This window comes from Microtus pennsylvanicus, chromosome 12, assembly GCF_037038515.1.
Source record: "Microtus pennsylvanicus isolate mMicPen1 chromosome 12, mMicPen1.hap1, whole genome shotgun sequence".
NCBI classification, from domain to species: Eukaryota; Metazoa; Chordata; class Mammalia; order Rodentia; family Cricetidae; genus Microtus; species Microtus pennsylvanicus.
The window spans coordinates 92,680,706-92,702,182 of record NC_134590.1 but is presented as its reverse complement, the minus strand read 5'-3'; the positions used below and the strand labels follow the sequence as shown (position 1 = coordinate 92,702,182).

General features: G+C 39.2%; 1 long non-coding RNA gene and 1 other non-coding gene across 2 annotated transcripts in view; one reads left to right on the top strand and one right to left on the bottom strand.

The window, feature by feature from the left end:
- Positions 1-6,014: 6,014 nt before the first annotated feature.
- Positions 6,015-21,477, bottom strand: part of LOC142832824 (uncharacterized) — a 46,517-nt gene continuing 31,054 nt past the window's right edge. Inside the window, exon 3 of the long non-coding RNA XR_012907282.1 lies at positions 6,015-6,731. This is a non-coding gene — a long non-coding RNA (uncharacterized LOC142832824). The remainder of the gene's footprint in view (positions 6,732-21,477) is intronic.
- On the top strand, positions 7,804-7,910 carry LOC142833248 (U6 spliceosomal RNA). The gene has a single exon (XR_012907377.1). It is a non-coding gene; the product is annotated as a U6 spliceosomal RNA (small nuclear RNA).

Here is a 21,477-nt window from a genome sequence, read left to right as displayed (position 1 = left end):
TCCCATGTTCTTCTTTTTGGGTCTGGGATACCTCACTCAGGATAGTGTTTTCTATTTCCATCCATTTGCATGCAAAATTCGAGAAGTCATTGTTTTTTACCGCAGCGTAGTACTCTAGTGTGTATATATTCCATACTTTCTTCATCCATTCTTCCATTGAAGGGCATCTAGGTTGTTTCCAGGTTCTGGCTATTACAAATAATACTGCTATGAACATAGTTGAACAAATGCTTTTGACATGTGATAGAGCATCTCTTGGGTAAATTCCCAAGAGTGGTATTGCTGGGTCGAGGGGTAGGTTGATCCCGAATTTCCTGAGAAACCGAAACACTGACTTCCACAGTGGTTGCACAAGATTGCATTCCCACCAGCAATGGATGAGGGTACCCCTTCCTCCACAGCCTCTCCAGCAAAGGCTATCCTTGGTGTTTTTGACTTTAGCCATTCTGACAGGTGTAAGATGGTATCTCAAAGTTGTTTTGATTTGCATTTCCCTGATTGCTAATGAAATTGAGCACGACCTTAAGTATCTTTTGGCCATTTGAAGTTCTTCTGTTGAGAATTCTCTGTTCAGTTCAGTGCCCCATTTTTTAATTGGGTTAATTAGCATTTTAAAGTCTAGTTTCTTGAGTTCTCTATATATTTTGGAGATCAGACCTTTGTCTGTTGCGGGGTTGGTGAAGATCTTCTCCCAGTCAGTAGGTTGCCTTTGTGTCTTAGTGACAGTGTCCTTTGCTTTACAGAAGCTTCTCAGTTTTAGTAGGTCCCATTTATTCAATGTTGCCCTTAATGCCTGTGCTTCTGGGGTTATACCTAAGAAGCGATCACCTGTGCCCATCTGTTGTAGGGTATTTCCCACTTTCTCTTCTATCAGGTTCAGTGTTTTCGGGCTGATAATGAGGTCTTTAATCCATTTGGACTTGAGTTTTGTGCACGGTGATAGATATGGGTCTATTTTCATTCTTCTACAGGTTGACATCCAGTTGTGCCAGCACCATTTGTTGAAGATGCTTTCTTTCTTCCATTGGATACTTTTAGCTCCTTTATCGAAAATGAGTTGTTCATAGGTTTGTGGGATAAAATCTGGGTCTTCTAAACGATTCCATTGGTCGACTTCTCTGTTTTTATGCCAGTACCACCCTGTTTTCATTACTGTAGCTCTGTAATAGAGTTTGAAGTCAGGGATGGTAATGCCTCCAGAAGATCCTTTATTGTATAGGATTGTTTTGGCTATCCTGGGATTTTTGTTTTTCCATATAAAGTTGATTATTGTCCTCTCCAGATCTGTGAAGAATTTTGATGGGATCTTGATGGGGATTGCATTGAATCTATAAATTGCCTTTGGTAGAATTGCCATTTTTACTATGTTGATCCTCCCAATCCAAGAGCAAGGGATGTCCATCCATTTTTTGGTATCCTCCTCAATTTCTTTCTTCAATGCCTTAAAGTTCTTGTCAAATAGATCTTTCACTTCCTTGGTTAGATTTACCCCAAGATATTTTATGCTGTTTGTGGCTATCGTGAATGGAGAAGCTTCTCTGTTTTCCCTCTCTGCTTCCATATCCTTTGTGTATAAGAGGGCGACTGATTTTTTGGAGTTGATCTTGTATCCTGCCACATTACTAAAGCTGTTTATCAGCTGTAAAAGTTCTTTGGTGGAGTTTTAGGGGTCGCTTATGTACACTATCATATCATCTGCTAGTAACGAAAGTTTAACTTCTTCCTTTCCAATTCGAATCCCCTTTATCCCATTATGTTGTCTTATTGCTATTGCTAGAACTTCCAGCACTATATTGAAGAGGTATGGCGAAAGTGGACAGCCTTGTCGTGTTCCTGAGTTAAGCGGGATGGCTTTGAGTTTCTCTCCGTTTAATTTGATGTTAGCTGTCGGCTTGCTGTATATAGCTTTTATTATATTTAGGTATGACCCTTGTATCCCTAATCTCTCCAAGACTTTTAACATAAATGGATGTTGAATTTTGTTGAATGCTTTTAATGTCCACCCACATTGAAGGTGAGTTTCCAAATCAGACCTTGGATAAATCCTTCGAAAGTGCCAAGCAATGGTAACTACTTCCTAATGCAAGGTTTCTTAATTTCTCTGAATGCAGTCTGTGAAATAGCTGGTCAAAGATTATTTTTATTTGATATCCTCATCCAAGACAAGCAAATTTCTTGATTGTGACACTTAAGAACTCAATGTTATTCACAAAAGGGTAAGTTTTTCATTCTTACCTGTATTCAACAATGTCTTACACCATTTCATAGATGAGACTGAGGTTGATGAAGGATGTGACTTTCTTGAATTTGGTTGCTGCCTAGGATAGTTTATCTGAAGGTATTTAAATTCTATGAACCAGAGTGTCACTACCACCTGGGAAAATTGAATCCAGTATATGTTATGTTGAGCCTGGGGTCCTGAAAATAGCCCAGCTCCTCTACTCCTCACCACGACAGGGTGTCTCTGTTGCATACTGAGAGGTCTTAGACACTGCCTCTCATCCCACTATCAATGAATTTCTATATGAGGCTACTATACTATTCACCACCTAAGGATGTACTCCCGTTTATATTTTTTACATATGGTCTCTGAGCATTGGGGAAGTGCCAATTTCACTAGAGGAATGTTTGAGCTAAATATGAAGGATAATTCTGTATAATCTTTTAACCCATCAGTATTCCATTGACGCAAACTGTGAAAATCACATTTGGTTAGAATAATTTAAGATAGTAGGGTTTCTTTGGTAAGGAGGTAAGAGAGATGGTGTTTTTCATCTATGAACAAAATTAGTGAAACTAGGTAACAGCAGCTTGATTCTCTAGGTAAAATATACTGCATAGCAGAATTGTTTTTACTGATGTGTAGGAGGAGGACCCACTCATTCATCCTGGCTGCCTCATAACCACACAGAAACTGTATTATTTTAGTCGAAACTCAAAGCAATCAGGGGAACACATTTTGACATTTTTGGATGGTACTCAAATTGAAAGAACAAAAAACAGGTTGGTGTCTTTCTGTCTTTAAATTATTAATTAAAGCTTATTTCCAACAAGTGCACCTTGTTTTATGGGTTGTGAAGTTTCAGGCATCAGGCAGGCTCTTTTACATATTAGAATATGCAATTAAAAGATTGTCACTTGGGCTAGAGAGATAGCAAAATGGACCTGAGTTTAGATCCCAACACCCTTTTTTTTTGCCCAGCAATCTTGTCTATTTCCCATAGCAGGGATAATAACTATATATTTTTCTTTGGGTTCACCTTCTTATTTAGCTTCTATAGGATCACAAATTATAAACTCAGTGACCATTATTTATGGCTAGAAACCAATTATGAGTGAGTACATCCCATGTTCATCTTTTTGGGTCTGGGTTACCTCACTCAGGATAGTGTTTTCTATTTCCATCCATTTGCATGCGAAATTCGAGAAGTCATTGTTTTTTATGGCAGAGTAGTACTCTAATGTGTATATATGTGTATATATTCCACACTTTCTTCATCCATTCTTCCATTGAAGGGCATCTAGGTTGTTTCCAGGTTCTGGCTATTACAAATAATACTGCTATGAACATAGTTGAACAAATGTTTTTGTCATATGATCGGTCATCTCTTGGGTATATTCCCAAGAGTGGTATTGCTGGGTCCAGGGGTAGGTTGATCCCAAATTTCCTAAAATTGGGATCTTGGAGGTGGGGTGGGATGGGAGTAAGGGGAGAAGGGGAGAGAAAAGTAAGAAGGGGAGGATGGGGGGAACTTGGGGAAATGGGATGATTGGGGATAAAACAAGGTTGGATAGAGGACCAGGGAATCACATAACTTAATTAAGGGAACCACCTTAGGGTTGGTAAGAGACTTGAACCTAGAGTGGCTCCCAGGTGCCCAGGGCAGTGTCCCCAGTTAGTTTCTTAGGCAGCTGTGGATAGGGAACCTGAAATGACCCTATTCTATAGCCATACTGATAAATATCTTGCATATCACCATAGAACCTTCATCTAGTGATGGATGGAGATAGAGACAGAGACTCACACTGAAGCATCGGACTAAGCTCCCAAAGACCTAATGAGGAGCAGAAGGAGGGAGAACATGAGCAAGGAAGTCAGGACCACGAGAGGTGCACCCACCCACTGAGACAGTGGGGCTGATCTATTGGGAGCTCACCAAGGCCAGCTGGACTGTGACTGAAAAAGCATGGGATAAAACCGGACTCTCTGAACATGGCGGACAATGAGGGCTGATGAGAAGACAAGGACAATGGCATGGGGTTTTGTTCCTACTTCATTTTCTGGCTTTGTGGGAGCCTAGCCAGTTTGGATATTCACCTTCCTAGACCTGGATGGAGGGGGGAGGACCTTGGACTTTCCACAGGGCAGGGAACCCTGACTGCTCTTTGGACTGGAGAGGGAGGGGGAGAGGAGTGGGAGAAAGAGGGAGAGGGGAGGGAGGAGAGGGAGGGAAATGGGAGGCTGGGAGGAGGCAGAAATTTTTTTTCAATAAAAAAAACCTTAAAAAATTAGATCCCAACACCCACACTGAGTGGCTCACATACACCTGCAGCTCAAGCTCCAGAGAACCCAAAACTCACTTCTGGCCTTTGTACTCAAGTGCACATAATCACATCATTTATTTAATTTATTTTTCATTTGGGGTGAGGGCTGGCTGGAGAGATGACTCAGTAGTTAAGAACACTTGTTGCTATAGCTCAATAAAAACAATTTAAAAAAATAAAAAATAAATAAATAAAAATTTCTTTCATAGAACATTCATGGTCTCTTTTCTCACTAATTTTGTTACATAAACTAACATATATTATACATAAAAGAGAATATGTTTGTATATATATACAATATTTTATGTAGCAATTTTAAATCCATATGTTTTATATGTGCATATTAATATGCGTTCTTATCCAAATATGTAGTAATAAGGAGCGGCGGGGCTGCGTCCCCAACACCCCAGCCGCCTGCTCGGCTAGCTTTTGCCCCGAAATAACAACACACAAACTTTATTCATTTAAACACTGCTTGGCCCTCTAGCTCCAGCCCTTACTGGCCAATTCTGACATCCCGATCAACCCATCTCTAATTAACTGTGAGCACCGGTCTTACCGGGAAAGATTCAGCATGTCTGACCTGGCGGCTTGCTTCATTGCGTGCATCTTCCCGGGAGCGGGGAGCATGGTGTCTGTCTGAGGCGTCTGCCCCCGAGAGGAGAGCTGTGGAGTCTGACCTCACTTCCTCTTCCTCTCAGCGTTTTGTTCTGTTTACTCCTCCCACCTATCTTCTAACCAATGAAATGGGCCAAGGCAGTTCCTTTATTAGCCAATGACCTTCCTCCATCACAAATATATATTACTTTCCTGTTCATCTGTCCCTCCTAATTTTGGCACTTTTAATTTCATCTTACTTGCCTCCCTACCACTTCCCTGATCCTATCATCATGTTCTACTAGTCCATGCCATTTCTTTTTTTTAATGCATTCTTCCTCCATTCTTTGTTTCTTTGTCTTTTTCTTTCTTTCTTTATTCATTTTTTTCTTCATTCAGATTTTTTGTTGTAAATGTCCCACTTTAAGAGAGCTGAAGATTAAGTTAATATATACATTATATGTCAGAAACTATTTTTAAAAGCTGACACCCTGAACTACTCTCTAAATATGTTGAATACTGAGAGGCCTTTGGCACTTCTTCATACAATAGGCCACCTATTAATGTACTTCTTTATAAATTTTACTATATACATGTACATATACATACATATATATACATATATTTGAATTTATTCATATACGAGTGTGTGTGTGTGTGTGTGTGTGTGTGTGTGTGTGTGTGTGTGTGTCTATGGTTTCTGATCATTGGGGTGGTATGTCTTCACCAGAGGAGTGGTTTTTGTTTTTGAAAAAAATATTTTTGTACTATCTGTAAACCCAACAATGTTCTATTGACTGATGCTGTGAGAAGCATTTATGGCTAGAATTAGCAAAAGGATTGGCCTTCTATGGTAGCCACTTAAGGGGTAGTATGTTTTGCAGCATTTATCCAATTGATTGAAACTCAACAAAAGGAGCTTCACTTTGTTGTTAAAATGCTTTCCTAAAAGAGATTTTTAAAATTTGTATACTCAGCACTATTCTTATCTCCCTTGAAGGGTTTGAATTCAATTTAAACTTCATTCTCTGGGAGAAGATAGGGGTGCTTTCTGTTCTTGAAGTCTAAGTTTACTTAAAATCTACTTACCAAAGGGAACAGTGGAGTCTCCAGTGTATGTATGAAGAACTCTAGAATTCTTGACCATGAAGAAAGATATAGCTATTTTCCATTTACTTTTGTGGACAGTTTTAACAGAAAGACAAAACTATAGCCATCCAGGCATTTATATATGACTATTGGGCAAGGAACAAACTTGCCTGAGCTCCCTTACTCTCTTCTCCCAATAAAACATGGAGATTCTACCTACATATAGCAACATACGGTATCCCTGGATCTTTCTGGACTCCCTAAATCCTCCCCTTGATTATTGTTGTGGTCTCAACAGGTCCTTGATATTTTGGTCTTTAACATTGAAGTTGAGGGCACACTGTTCTTTTCTTCAAAGTGAGAATTGTTTATTTTTTGAAGTTATTATGTGATTATGTTTTTTCTCCCAGTTTTGTGGGTATAAATCTTCCAGAGGCTCTCCTCATCTCTTCCTTTGTCGACTGAACTCGGGAGCTCTCATGGTTTCCTGGAGAACTTTTCTGTGAAGAGAGGGAGATACAGAGAAAAAAGAAAAAATGCATCATTAACAATAAAAGAAATAGGTTTTCACACAAACATGGATTTATGTGGTTATATGACATAAAATACAATGTCATCTTCACACCCTAAAAAGAAAATAGACATTATTATATAATTCATCCTTAAAAGGTGTCTTACAGTTCTTTTCTTTGAAATTAAGAACAATAATTTGTTAAATTTTTGCATTAGTGAGGCCTAATGGATTTTTTCCCATTGATTATGTACATTTCTCAAGTACTAAGATTTTACTTATTGATCCTCATTTCTCAAAAGACAGGAATCTTGCCCTTCTTTATATTCATTCCTAGCTTGTCTGAGATATAATAAATACACACTGCTACATTTTCTCAACTTGACAGAAAATATGTTGCAACATTACAGAAGATACCTAGATGGTTACATGCATTCTGTTCCTTCAAAGAGCAAGCTGTTTACCTCAGGGAACTGAAATATCATTATAAAATTTATATCATTAGGAACACTAAGAGATACAAAATACCCTGACCGAAAGAAAAGTACAAGTAATGTGTAACTCACTATGGAAAGGTTCACGGTTGTCCTCTAGGAAGCCCAAGTGTGGAACAGAATCTGGGAAGAGTACAGAAAACCCAGCCAGAATCCTCAGTTATTCTATGTGGAACTCCTATAGATGTCCACAAGTAACTGTACTCCTTCATAAAAAAGCATTCTCAAAATTATAGTGTGCTAAAAATTATTGAAAAAATTCTTAAACGTGGTAAAATGTTTATTGCATTGAGACTAGCAAGGTTTATGGAATATTAGCAAACTCATAGAAAATAAAGCACTAGTTCATTTATCAATTCCAATATTAATTTAACAAGGTGTTGAGCTTTGGCTGAAAACAGTAATTAAGTAATTTCCCTTGATACCTAAGCCTAACTTCATTGAAGCCTAGGAGGAATTGAGAGTTATATTTTTCTTCTTCCCTAACCTTGTTTATAAGACATAAATTTACACCTGTTTTGCACTTTTTAAGGAAGAGAAAAGATAAAAGCTATCAGTGACACCTTTATGCTCATCTCAGCAGCACATATACTAAAACTGGAATCATACTGAGAAGATTACCATGGTCCCTCCATAAGGACGACATACAAATTAATGAAGCATTTCATATTTATAAAAAAAACCTCTCAGCATCATTGGGAATGAATTATAAAAAATGTTTGAAGATACCATGGAGATCAGATTTGTCCTCAAGGATGGGAAGAGTGAGGGATTTCTCATATTGAATTTAAAACAGAAGCTGATGTAAAGGAAAATTATGAAGAAACGTAGGGGGCAGGAATTGATGGGCAATATGTTTCACTTTACAACCCTGTAGAGAAAGGACGAAGCCTTCTACTGCCATACCACTCTGAACATGCCCGATATAGTCTGATCTTGGAAGCTCATCAGGGTCAGGCCTGGTTAGTACTTGCATGGAAGAAAGGACAAAAGCAAGAGAGAGCTGGAAAGAGTAGCACTTGGAGTGGTGAATCAGAAACTTTGTTTGATATAACCTTTTCGACGGTGCAACAGAAGAAACTCTTCATGAAGTATCTGAGTAAGCAACTTTTATCAAAGTGCCCATAATCCAAAGAGAAAATTTAAAGGGAATGCATTTGAATCTGCTTCATTTGAAGATGCTAAAGAATCTATAAACTTCTGGAACAAATTGGAAATCAAGGGCAGAAGAATCAGGTTGGGGTTACAAGGAACCAGGGCATTGCCTATTGCAAGAAGTCAGCGATCCAAAACCTCTGTTTGTCAAAGGTCTGTCAGAGGATGCCACTGAAGAGACCTTTAAAGAATCATTTAAGAGTTCTGTTCAAACAAGAATAGTCACTGATTGGGAAACTGGTTCATCCAAACAGTTTGACTTTGTAGGGTTCAATATCGAGGAAGACACAAAAGCTGCCAAGGAGGCCACAGAAGACAGAGAAACTGATGGAAACAAACATGGGACTGGGCCAAACCTAAAGGTGAAGGTGACTTTGGTTTTCTAGGTGGAGGCAGAGGAGGTTTTGGAGACTGAGGAAGGGGGTCTAGGAGGAATAGGAAAGTTTGCTGGAAGAAGCCACAGACTTTGGAAGTCAAGGAGGATTCCCAGCTGATAAAGGAGAACAGAGAGACTTCAAGTCACTTCATCAAGAAGATGAAATTTGAACAGTTTCTTCAACCCCACTTGTTTCCTCTTTGTTTGAAAGAAAGGACTCTGGGGTTTTTCTCTGTTACCTGTTCTGTGACAGAGCCCTGTGAGGACATTCCAATACAGTATATAGCCATGTGGTCTACTTGAAATCCATATAGATAACATTTCAAGTGAGATACCCTGTCAGAATTGACCAGCTATTTATATAAACTTTTTAAAAATAAGTGATAGAGCTAACCCTTGCCTGTACATTTTGAGTTTATGTTGTTTCATCCCATTATGAAAACATTTCTTCCTATAAATATTTTTTTCTGTTTTCATTGGGAGCTATAAAGAAATATTTTATTGTGTGCTTTTTTGATTCAGTGACTTTAGGGCAAATTAAAAATCCTATCCATTTAAAATAAAGAACGATACGCTTACATGCTCATCAATCTCTTTGATACACTTTGAACATAGCAAATGACAAATGACCCCAATCTCTGCTCTGGGTTAAGTTCCTTTGGGATGTGAAGAAAAAAACATGCTGTTTTTATCATTATGTTATTTACCCAATCAGTCATCTGGTAACTTGACTCAATACAAAACATGTGTGTCCATTCACCACATGCATAACTGGTACCTGAAGAGGCTGTAAGGAACACTGAATCCCCTGAAAACTGAGTCACAGATGGTTAGGAGCCATCTTGTGAGTGTGAACGATCAATCTCAAGTCCTCAAGCACAGTTATACTCCTAACTCTGAGCCATCTATCCAGTCAAAGAAACACATGCTTAACAAGAGCCAAACCTGTATTTGTTCCAGGCAAAATCAGTAGTGTACCCACCACCTTCTTCCCATTACCTCAAACTCACAGATGAAATGAAGACACGGCTTTAAAGTAAGAGGCTATATCAAACATTAATATTGAGAGTGACTCTCCCTGGCACTCACAATGAGGACAAGATCTGAACAACTTAAAGAATACATTAATTTACACTATATGTAATATGAGATGAACAAAGACAATAACAATAGACATGCTAAAGGGGGATTTGGAAAGTCTGTAAGTATTTCACCCTGTATAAAGTCCTTCAGTAGACTAAGAATACCTTGCCCAGCCTTGATATGGGATGAGCGGGTGGGGCAAGGGCTTGGTCCTACCCCAAGTTGGTGTGCCAGACTTTGTTGACTTCCCAAGGACGTCTTTACCCACTCTGAGGAATTGGTGGAAGGTAGGAATAAGGGAGAGGTAGGGAGGTGGGAGAAGGGAAGGGGAACTGGGAGTTAAATGAAAAGCAAATTTTTTTAAATAAAAATGTGAAAAAAGAAAATAAAAAAGAATTGATAAGAGAGGCAGAAATGATCTTTTTTATTTTTTTTAATTTTCAATACATCCTGAGTACAGATTTTCACTCTTTCCACTCCTTTATGCTCCCCCCCCCCAATTTCTACCTTCCCCAGTTCCGCTTCTCCTCCTCTGTTTCCTATCAGAAAAGAGCAGACATCCCAGGGAAAAACTGAACATGGCATAACAAACCATTATATCAAGGCTGAGCAAGGCAACCCATTATGAGGAAGAGGGTCCCAGGGGCACGCAAAAGAGTCAGAGATATATCTTCTTACTCCAACTGTTAGGAGTCTTACAGAAACATAAAGCTAATAACTATAACATATATGTAGGTGTTCTAGTGTAGCCCTACGCTCGAGAGATGGTTCATCACTTAAGAGCTGCTTTTCCTTGGGACCTAGTTTCAATTCCCAGCACCCACATTGGGTAGATCATAGGAAATTTGACACTTTCTTCTGGTGACTGCAGACACCTGCAATGACATGCACATATCCACACATCTATATGTAATTAAAATTAAAAAGTCTTAAAAAGAAGAACCCATTAAGAAATAATATTATAAGGACAAGATTCTTTCTATTAAGCGTTCTGGTGTGTAACTAAGCAAATTCATTTTAAATAGTTTCTTTTGGAAAGGAAAAGCCCATGATGACAGAACCTGCAGTGTGGCCTTCTCAAAAGGGATCACAAAAGGAATGTTCTCAGTTCATTATACAGACACTCAGAGTCTGCTGTAATGTTTGTAAAGAAGATTTAGAGTTTATCTTGAGCTGGTCTCAAAATTTTTGGTCATGTACATGATTTTGCATTTGTCAGAATATAGAATAAAAGTTATGGGGCCATCAAATTTTTCATCAGAGTTCCAGAGAAAAGGAGATAAGGCCAGTCACTGAGGACCAGGTTTGGATTCCCAGCCCAGAGGAGTTCACTCTGCAGTTGTGAATGTGAATCCAAAGTGCCAATGAGGATTCCAGGATGTTAGAGATGCTTCGAATATATGATGTCTACGAAGAAGAGCTGCAGGTACTATGTGGAAACAGCTGGAGAGACTCTATGTACTTTCATATGACAACACCAGGGATGGAGGTGTGGATTCTTAGGTGCACTTGAGTGCCGATACTGCTCCCTTGGCTTCCTCACTCCAGATATGAAGCTGTGGGGTCTGATCTTTGTTTTATCAGGTTTCATTATTGTTTGGTCTGAACTATTCTTTCTCTTTTCTTGCTCCTCATTCCTGGAATGGGAGTGTTCACACCATATCATTGCACACTGGAAATGTGTAACTTGTATTGACTTTACCAAGAGTCTCAAAGGAGACTTTGATATTTTGAGTAGTGTAAGGCTGTGGATAATCTTCACGTTTAACTAAATACATTTTAATCATGAGATGACCATGATCCTGTGGTGTCCAAGAGTGGGATGTTGTGTTTTTAATGTGAAATATCCTCTATAGGTTTATAAGCTTGGACATTAATCACCAGCTAGTGATACTGATTTCTGAGATTTTGAGACATAGAATGCAACACTGAACTGGCTCAGTCAGTCATAGTCTGCCATTGTCAGATCTTTGAAGATGGTAGTTTTGAGCCATTTTGCATTCTGCACTTGGCTTAATAATCTGACATTATCTGAAGTGCTCTAGTCCCATGTTTCTGTCACCAAGAGCTTTTCTTAAATAGATATGACTGAGACAATCAAACCTGCCTTGTCATGATTAACTCAATCAAACCTCCCCTGCCACAATGGTGGATGCCACTTTAAAGCCATAGAACATGATCACTACTTCTTTGTTCAGCTTACTTCCAGGAGGTATATAGTCACCATGATTAGTATAATTAACACATGCATTTATCTCCCCTCCATCTCCAACTTATTATCATGTGTTTTTATTAAGTTGTTTGGGAAATTTTCATCCTGTTAAGTTTACAAAAAGGAAAAGGGAAAAGATGACAGTATTATAGTCCTTGCTCATAAATTTGTCAAGGAAAATTTATCATACTCTGTTTTTATTTAAAATTAAAACAACCTATAACAATACTTTGAATAAAAGAAATAAATTATCTACGACATTATCACTGTGACCATCCATGCAAAAATTTAAAAAATCTATCATTATAAAAAGTATTGTGCTTAATTAAGAGAATTATTATGTTGAAACCTAAAGAATATAATCCTGAAAATGGATTTTGTCTCTATGACATAGAACTAAGAAAAACTAAAAACTGTACTCAGTCTGTTGAACACTGGAATGAAAACTGAGTTTTTGGAACAAAGTCCAGAGTCTACTTCTATATTAGCATGTAAATAAGATGAAAGTCAGACAATTTCTTTATCTTTGTAGGGCTCGTAATTATGATGTTCTGCCAAATGAGGTCAACCCACCTTGGTTGTTTTGTGCTGTTGTGGTAATTATTGTTGGAATGCAAGAACCCAAATTCAGAAAATGATTGTATTCTTTAGAGAGTTGTTGCTTCAAGAGCTATTGTTTGCTTGAATAAGTACAGAGTCTGGTTAATGTTGACCCAGCCCAGGACTGCTCAACTCACTTTCAAAGGCCAAAATAAAGCTTAGCAGATTCCCACAGAGGAAGTGTCATATTGCCAGGTCTCACAATTCTAGTCTTTAGGTATCGGAGAGTACATCTGTGACATCAGGCCATTAAATTTGTGAGAATTTCTCCTAGCAACAAATGGAATAGTTCTGTGCCAGAGACTCATTTTCTCACCTTTCAACGTTTCCTATTCTTTTCAAGCCAAAATACTATAAAACTCTTCTAACAGGATATCCAAGGCTATTGGTTCTCTAATAAAAAAGGACAAATCTCAAATACATAAAAAGGTATCAAAATTCAAGTCAAACATTTTGAAATCCTCCATTAAAGCAATTATATTGTAAAGGATGGCATAGAATCTTTATTCGGACACAACAATATAACATTTCCAGAATGATATGTATGTGGCTGAGTTGGGTCTATGCATTATTAGCATACACAATATATATGTGGCCATTTTATAATTTAAACAGATTATCTTTTCCTTGTCTCTTTCATTGATGGTTGTTTTTATGAGGGTTCTTTGAAGATTGAACATATACCTTGTGCTTCATTTATCCAAAAATATTTATCACTGAAATATAGCTTTAGATAAAGCAGATGTTTTTCTAGTATTTATGTATATTTTATTAAGTATATGACATTTGAAAAAGGTGATGAAATAACAATAGTCATATTATTTGATGGGGAAGCTCTGTCAGCCTCTGATCTTTAAGAGGTTGGACCAGTTTAGGGCATGACATTTTGGGTACCCAGAGGAAACCGTCCACCCAGGGTTTTCTCTCTCTCTGGTTCCCATGCTACACAGCTGAGGTTGGACTTCTCATTCCTGTTTTATGAGTTCACCCCTTATAACAAAGAAAACATAACTGGAATATTTTGGAGTTAGCCTGGGATTCTTTGACCCATTTCCTCACCTTCAACATTTGGCACCCAAATGTGGGGCTTAAGGACCAGTACACCCCCTTTTCAGGACCCCCACAGTTCCAGCCAACTGCCGCCAGGATTCTTTGACCCGCATCCTCAACCTCAAGATTTCTTCCCTAATCTTAGGTAATGAAAAATGTGGAAAAAATGAAAGGTTAGCTTTTAGAAAACTGGAATTGAAAAAGGAGTAAAAGTGCTTCCTGAGAGGTGGACACAAATGCTATACAGTCGTTGCAATTGGAGGAAAACATTGAAGAACTGAGACAGTGAGGAATGTTGGGTCAAGACTCGCTTCGGGAGTGAGATAATTTCTCCAATAAGGTGCATTGTCAGAGCAGCACACCACGGGAAAAGTCTCCCATTCCAGTAAGGATTGTCGAGATGACTGCTCTGACAGAATCTGTTACTTTAAGTATCTTTTTTTTAAAATTTATTTATTTATTAAAGATTTCTGTCTCTTCCCCGCCGCCGCCTCCCATTTCCCTTCCCTTTCCCCAATCAAGTCCCCCTCCTTCTTCAGTCCAAAGAGCAATCAGGGTTCCCTGCCCTGTGGGAAGTCCAAGGACCACCCACCTCCATCCAGGTGGGTATCCAAACTGCCTAGGCTCCCACAAAGCCAGTACGTGCAGTAGGATCAAAAACCCATTGCCATTGTTCTTGAGTTCTCAGTAGTCCTCATGTCCTCTATGTTCAGCGAGTCCGGTTTTATCCCAGGCTTTTTCAGACCCAGGCCAGCTGGCCTTGGTGAGTTCCCGATAGAACATCCCCATTGTCTCAATGGAAATAGAAGACACTATCCTGAGTGGGGTAAGCCAGACCCAAAAAGAGGAAAATGGGATGTACTCGCTCATATTTGGTTTCTAGCCATAAATAAAGGACATTGAGCCTATAATTCGTGATCCTAGAGAAGCTAAATAAGAAGGAGAACCCAAAGAAATACATATAGGCATCCTCGTGAATATTAACCTTCATCAGGCGATGAAAGGAGACAGAGACAGAGTCCCACATTGGAGCAGTGGACAGAAATCTCAAGGTCCAAATCAGGAGCAGAAGGAGAGAGAGCACGAGCAAGGAACTCAGGACAACGAGGGGTACTTTAAGTATCTTAATTTAGTTCTTTTGAATCCTGACGAACAAGGAGATTGGGAATATTCTAAAGTCTGTGATGATGTCTCTTCTTTTTTTCCCCTAGAAATCTCTCACATCTGTCATCAAGACCAACAACAGTAAAAAGTTTGATATTTTTTGGCAATATAGGGAAATGCTGGCTTATTGCAAATAGACCCTGAGGGAGGGAGTTTTTATCTTAGCTCTTAAATATGATACTGGGACTGAGATACTCATTGTCTCAGAAAAATCAAATTATGTTTTGATGCTTCTGCCAATGATGGTTTATTCCATGCTGTAAGAGCCCACCAACCGAACCCCCAAATCTTCAACCCTAAGCCTGCCTACTTGCAAAATGGGTCAATGGTGGCTCAAAGCTTGTGGGTGTGGCCAACCAATGACTGACCTAACTCGAGGCCCAAGCCATAGGGAGGGAAATCATGCCCATGACCAGGAACCAGAATCCAGGATGGCTTACAGACTTGGCCTAGAACCAAATAATACTGGCCAAAGGAAAATAACAAACAAAAAGTAAAACCAAGCCAAACAGCAAAAATCTCAATGAAATGATTCCTAATTGAAAGACCCCTGTTCCAGCCTGTAGCAAGGTTCAAATTAAGTCAGCTACATAAGCTTAGTAAAACAAATTTTAGAGAAGCAGATAGGGCCCTGCTGAACAGGATATCTGCTGTCAGCTAGCTCTGTAGAAACTGGGCCGACAGGAAGACAGCTAACCACTGCGACAGTCTGTCAAAATACCCAGAGAGCTGAACTTAGCTATATCTAGATTTTATGGTTTTCCATAAAACTGCAAATGGATAAACAACCCTGTCCCAATCTCAACCTTAGCCCAACCAATATATAGGAACCAATGAAATGCTTGTTGCTACGCCATCTTTTATGTAACCCCTGAGCCCCCTATAAATGCATGATGTTTTCTCAGTCCGGCACGCTCATTCAACAGGCTGACTATTCTCGGCTGTGCTTGCTGACATGCCCATAGGCGCCTGTGTATCCAATAAACTTCCTCTTGCTTTTGCATCCAGTGGCCTGGTTTCTGTCTTGGGTGAAGGGGGATCCCTCAGAGGTGACGCCCATTTTGGGGGTCTTTCATAATGATACTCTGCTATATTCCTAGACACATGCCTAGCCCAGTCATCACTAGAGAGACTTCATCCATCAGCTGATGGGAGCAGATGCACAGGCCCAAAACCAAACATGAAGCAGAACTGTAGGAAGAGGAAGAAGGATTGTAGGAACCAGAGGGGTCAAGGACACCAGAGCATGACCCACAGAATAAACTAAGCAGGATGATGTGGGATTTCTCTTTGTATGCTGTGAATACCATTGATTAATAAAGAAACTGCTTTGAACCTATAGCAGGGCAGAACTTAGCCAGGTGGGAAAAACTAAACTGAATGCTGGGAGAAAGAAGGGTGGAGTCAGAGAGAAGCCATGTATCCCAGCCAGAGGCAGACGCCAGAACTCTACACGATAAGCCACAGCCGTGATACAGAGATTACTAGAAATGGGTTAAATTAAGATGTAAGAGTTAGCCAAAAGAAGTTACAGCTAATGAGCCAAGCAGTGATTTAGTTAACACAGTTTCTATGTGATTATTTTGGGGTTGAAGAGCTGGAAATGAAAGAAGTGGCCTCCTTACAACAGCAGGGCATATAGGGGCTCACAAAGATGAGGGGGGACAAACATGGAGCCTACATGGGTCTGCACTAGGCACTCTGAATACATGTTGTGGCTGTTTAGCTTGGGGTTCTTTTGAGGTTCCTAACAGCATGTATGGGGGTGTCTCTGACTTTTTTGCCTGCTCATGGGACCCTTTTTCTCTTAGTAGGTTGCCTCATCCAGTCTTGATATGAGGGTTTATGCCTAGTCTTATTGCATCTTGTTATGCTCTGTTCAGTTGATAACACTGGAAGGCCTATTCCTCTGAAGGGAAATGGAGGTGCACTGAATCTGGGAGAGAGGGGAGTGGGTGGAGAACTAGGAGGAAAGAAGGCAGGAGAGGTTATGGTTGGGATGTATTGTATGAAAGAAGCATAAAAGTACAAATATCCCCCCCAAAAAAAAATACCAAACAACAGGAACAAAACAAAAAGTTCAGTTCTTTGCTCTTTCAGTATCTTCTTCATACAATTAAATTTGATGTTAAACATGGCTGAGTGGTTCCAACATCTTTTACATATTCTCCTTTTCAACTCAAACAGTGTAATGTATTTCTCTAAGGTTTTATCTCCTCTTTATTACTTGCTATAGTAAAGGAAAAGAAGTAAGAAGAGGAGGAAATGATGAGAAGAGACAAACAAGAGTAGAAGAAAAGAGGATAAGAGGGAAAAAAGCCATCTGTAGAGACATCTCTGTACAAATTGAAGTTTCCTAGAAAACATTTTAACATCATAAAGACTTGCTTACTAAAAGAAAGTGATTTCCACTGGGGACACCTGATAAGAGAAGCCCTTGACCTCATGAGTTCAAACCCTACTCAAGCAGCAAAGCTTGGCTCCATTTGTAAAGTGAGTCAATCAAATAAATAAAGAAATACTTTTCAAGGGGCATAGTGTCATGTTTGAGAAGCTGCAGGTGTGAGGCTCAGTACTCAGATGAGAGAATGTGGTGTGATCCAAGGAAACTGCCAACCTCTTGCCAAGCTGCTTTAAGACTTCTGCTTCACTAGGACTCATAATACCCGAGTCCTTCTTTTACATTTCAACAGAAAATGTACGCACTGTTGTTCTCTTCTGCACTGGGTTACTCCACTAGGAATGTAGCTTTAGCACATTTTAACTTATATCCTCTAGAATTCCTACTTCAAGATGGTTCTTGACTAATACATTTAAATTGAAGAATAATAAAACATCTCAGTACTTTGTTGGTTCCTACCATTCTGGCTTTGAATTGCTTGCCAGTTAGATAATTACTGAGAAAGAAATACAGATATTCTCATAGGAAATTTGTATAATGTAGTTATTAGTAAATAAGAACAAACACACCAATTCTGCAGAAACTACTCACTTGAGTATTAAAAAAACCCAAAACAAAACAAAAACAACACAACTCTCACTTTTACTCAATTTTCAGCTAATATCGACAGAAAATAGTCTGTCAATAATGATGAAGTCCTACCCAATTATGAAGGGTGAGTATGCATAGCATGTTACAGTCTCTCAGTGCTCTGTGTTTTTTGGCCTTTCCCTGCATCTTTAGCCTTCACTGTCCCCCAGTTAAGTTTGCATTCCAAGCTCAGTTTTCATCTTTGCTGACAGTGCAGGGTGTTCTGTTTGTCCTCATGTGGGGCTTCAGCCCATTCCTCACCAGGTTCATTATGAAGACATTTCCAGGCATGAGGGTCATTTGGGGATTCTAAGGATGGGGAGCTCACAATATTTAAAAGCATTTCTATGGGAAAGGATAGTAATGTAAAATATGCATCCACCTTTAAGGGACAACTCTCATCTTCTGAAGAATTGTTCAAGAACACAGAAACTCCAGGAATCTTGCATGTAACTAGTACCCTTCCCCGACTGCGCCCCCCTTCACTGTTTTGGGTACATTGAGAAAATCTAGGCTTATCTTCCTGTTATACTGCGTTTACTGTTAAGAATTCCCCTTATCCATGAAGCATAAAAATTTAAAGTATGCTTCTAACTTAAAAAATATTTTTATGAAGAACTAATGCACCATGAGAAGAGCACATTTTTTAAAAAATTTTCTTATTAGATTTCTTATAAAGTACATTGCACAAATTTGGAATGTCAAGACATCCTTTGTAATAAAATGCATGATTTAAAAATATTTATATTTAAAACAGAATGGGCCAAGCAATCTCAAAAATTTGAAAAGCAATCTAAATGCATTAAGACTGGTCAAAAAGAGGAGGAAAATGTGGTAACCAAAACCGAAGGAGGAATACCAAAATCTTCACTTAAAACATCGTCAGACATAAAAAGTTGTATGCAGGGTATCTCTGAGTCCTGTGGTAACCATTAGTGATTCTGCTGAACCAGTCCTCCTTTCCAGGACTGTCCTATACTTCCTTCAATACATTTAAAATGCATTCACTCCCTTACCACTCCCTATCTATCCTTCCCTCCCTGGGTCTCCTTGTTCCTCCTGAATTCAAGGACTCCTCTGCTTTAATGATTGTTATTAATATTCATCTAAGCAAACAAACCTAATAGTGCAATTTGCTGGGTCCATACAATGTTGCCTACATGTGCATGATTTTAGGTCTGATCACTTGGTATTTCTCCATATGTTTCCTCAAAATCTATGGGAACCAATTCCAGCACAACCTCCCAGATGCCAAATCCCACTGATTTTTAGATTCCTTCTATAAACCATCATCATATGTGTATATAAACTGAGCCATGCATACCTGTCCTTCAGAAACTTAAATACCTTTAGTTGACTTGCAATCCCTAGCAAAAGTAAATTATATATTTACTGTATTGTTCAGGAATTCACAATACATGTCTATACATGTTCAGAACAATCAACATTCTAACAGTACTTGAGATTGGTCTGTGATTGATTGAATCCACAGCTGCTGAGGCCCTGGACATGGAGAGTCATCTGGGAATTTCATCTATTGTGTTGTTGTTTTTGAAAAAAAAAGTTGTTTAACTATATTTTCTTATCGTAGGCTCAGTGTATTACATGTTTATTTAGTCACCAGCCAGTCTTAAGTGTAGTTTGGCCTTCAAGAATTTGATGTGAAATACTAAATTAGAAGACTTCTAGAATTTTCCGCTTTTGCAAATAGTGATGTCACCAGGGTTCTGGAAACATCTTCTATGCCTGCTCCACGTACTCACAATGCCTTCATGTGACTGTGCAGTCTACATCCATGCCCTTCATGATCTTGGGACTCCACCAAACATATGCTACCTTAGCCTTTCATGTAATTTCTGCATTGTAGGCCAATGAACACACTTTTTTTCAAACTTTTAAAATTGGACATCAAAAAGCGGTATCTGTTATTTGGATCACAAATATCAAGGAGATATACAAGAATCCAAAAATATATACTAGTATTCAAAGGATTGTTAAGGGAGCATGTTTCCATTTAGAGAAGGAGAGTAGAAAATAAATTATAGATGGTTAAAATTTACAATCAAAAATGAAAAGTTTGGTAATGAAGAATTCTGTTTGTTTCCATACAGCAACATGATGAGAAGCTCAGCTCAGTAAGGACAACATGATGTTGTCATGAAGAACAGAAGTGGGAAGTGACAATAGATATATCAACTTAATTGATTCAAAAAACTTAAATTTTATTGACAAATGGGAGAAATATCCATGAAAGAGAAACAGATTAGGAATAAAACAACTGCAAAATATGTTCCTTATGGGAAAGCTAGTAGGACTACTCTAACTTCAGTTGAGTTGTCAGAATAAAAGGCAAAGAAAGACGTGCTTTGCATACTGGTAAAGGGTGAATTCATTAAGAGACTGTATATGTGCACACACACACAACCTAAACACTATCATATACACACATATATCTATACATATACATCCATGCATACCTAGTCCTGATATGTAATGTATGTATCTAATATTGCTAGGACATGCCAAAGCAAAAGAAGAGACTAGGATCTAACAAAATAAAGACTGATGTTCTTTTTCCCAATGTATTTTCCAAGCAGGTTCTCCCAGATCCTAAACAAAGCAATCCTCAGGAAATGGAAAAGGATAGTGACTGTTTAAATCTTCACTTTTTTTTCAAAGGATGCTCATTCTTAGCAATGGAAAGTCCAATGATGACATCTGCTGGAATTAATTTATCTTCCATCCTATACTCTCTATGTGCTCCGACTAGATGAGCCAATATAGCAGAGACTGGGGAAAGATAGTGTTTCAGATTGAGAGCCAACAAACCAGAAAACAGATTCTACTTCTTGGCAAGAATCTTGTTTTTCATATAGTTATCCTCTTGGATAAGGGAAGTAGACAAAATTGCCGGGGAGAAAAGTGGGATCTTGGGGGTGGGGTGGGATGGGGGTAAGGGGAGATGGGGAGAGAAAAGGTAGAAGGGAAGGAGGGGGGACTTGGGGAAACAGGATGATCGGGATAAAGGAAGGTTGGATAGGGGAGCACGGAACCACAATTCTTAGTTAAGGGACCCACTTTAGGGTGGGCAGGAGAATTGACATTAGAGGGGCTCCCAGGTGCCCAAGCTGAGGTCCCCAGTTAGTTCCTTGGGCAGCTGAGGATAGGGAACCTGAAATGACCCCATCCTAGCGCAATACTGACGAATATCTTGCATATCATCCTAGAACTTTCATCTGGCGATGGATGGAGATAGAGACAGAGACCCACACTGGAGCAATGGACTGAGCTCCCAAGGTCCCAATGAGGAGCAGAAGGAGGGAGAACATGAGCAAAGAAATCGGGACCACGAGGGGTGCACCTACCCACTGAGACAGTGGAGCTGATCTACTGGGAGCTCACCAAGGCCAGCTGGACTATTACCAAAAAAAGCACGGGATAAAACTGGACTCTCTGAACATGGCGAACAATGAGGGCTGATGAGACGCCAAAGACAATGGCACGTGGTTTTGATCCTACGCAATCTGCTGGCTTGGTGGGAGCCTAGCCAGTTTGGATGTTCACCTTCCT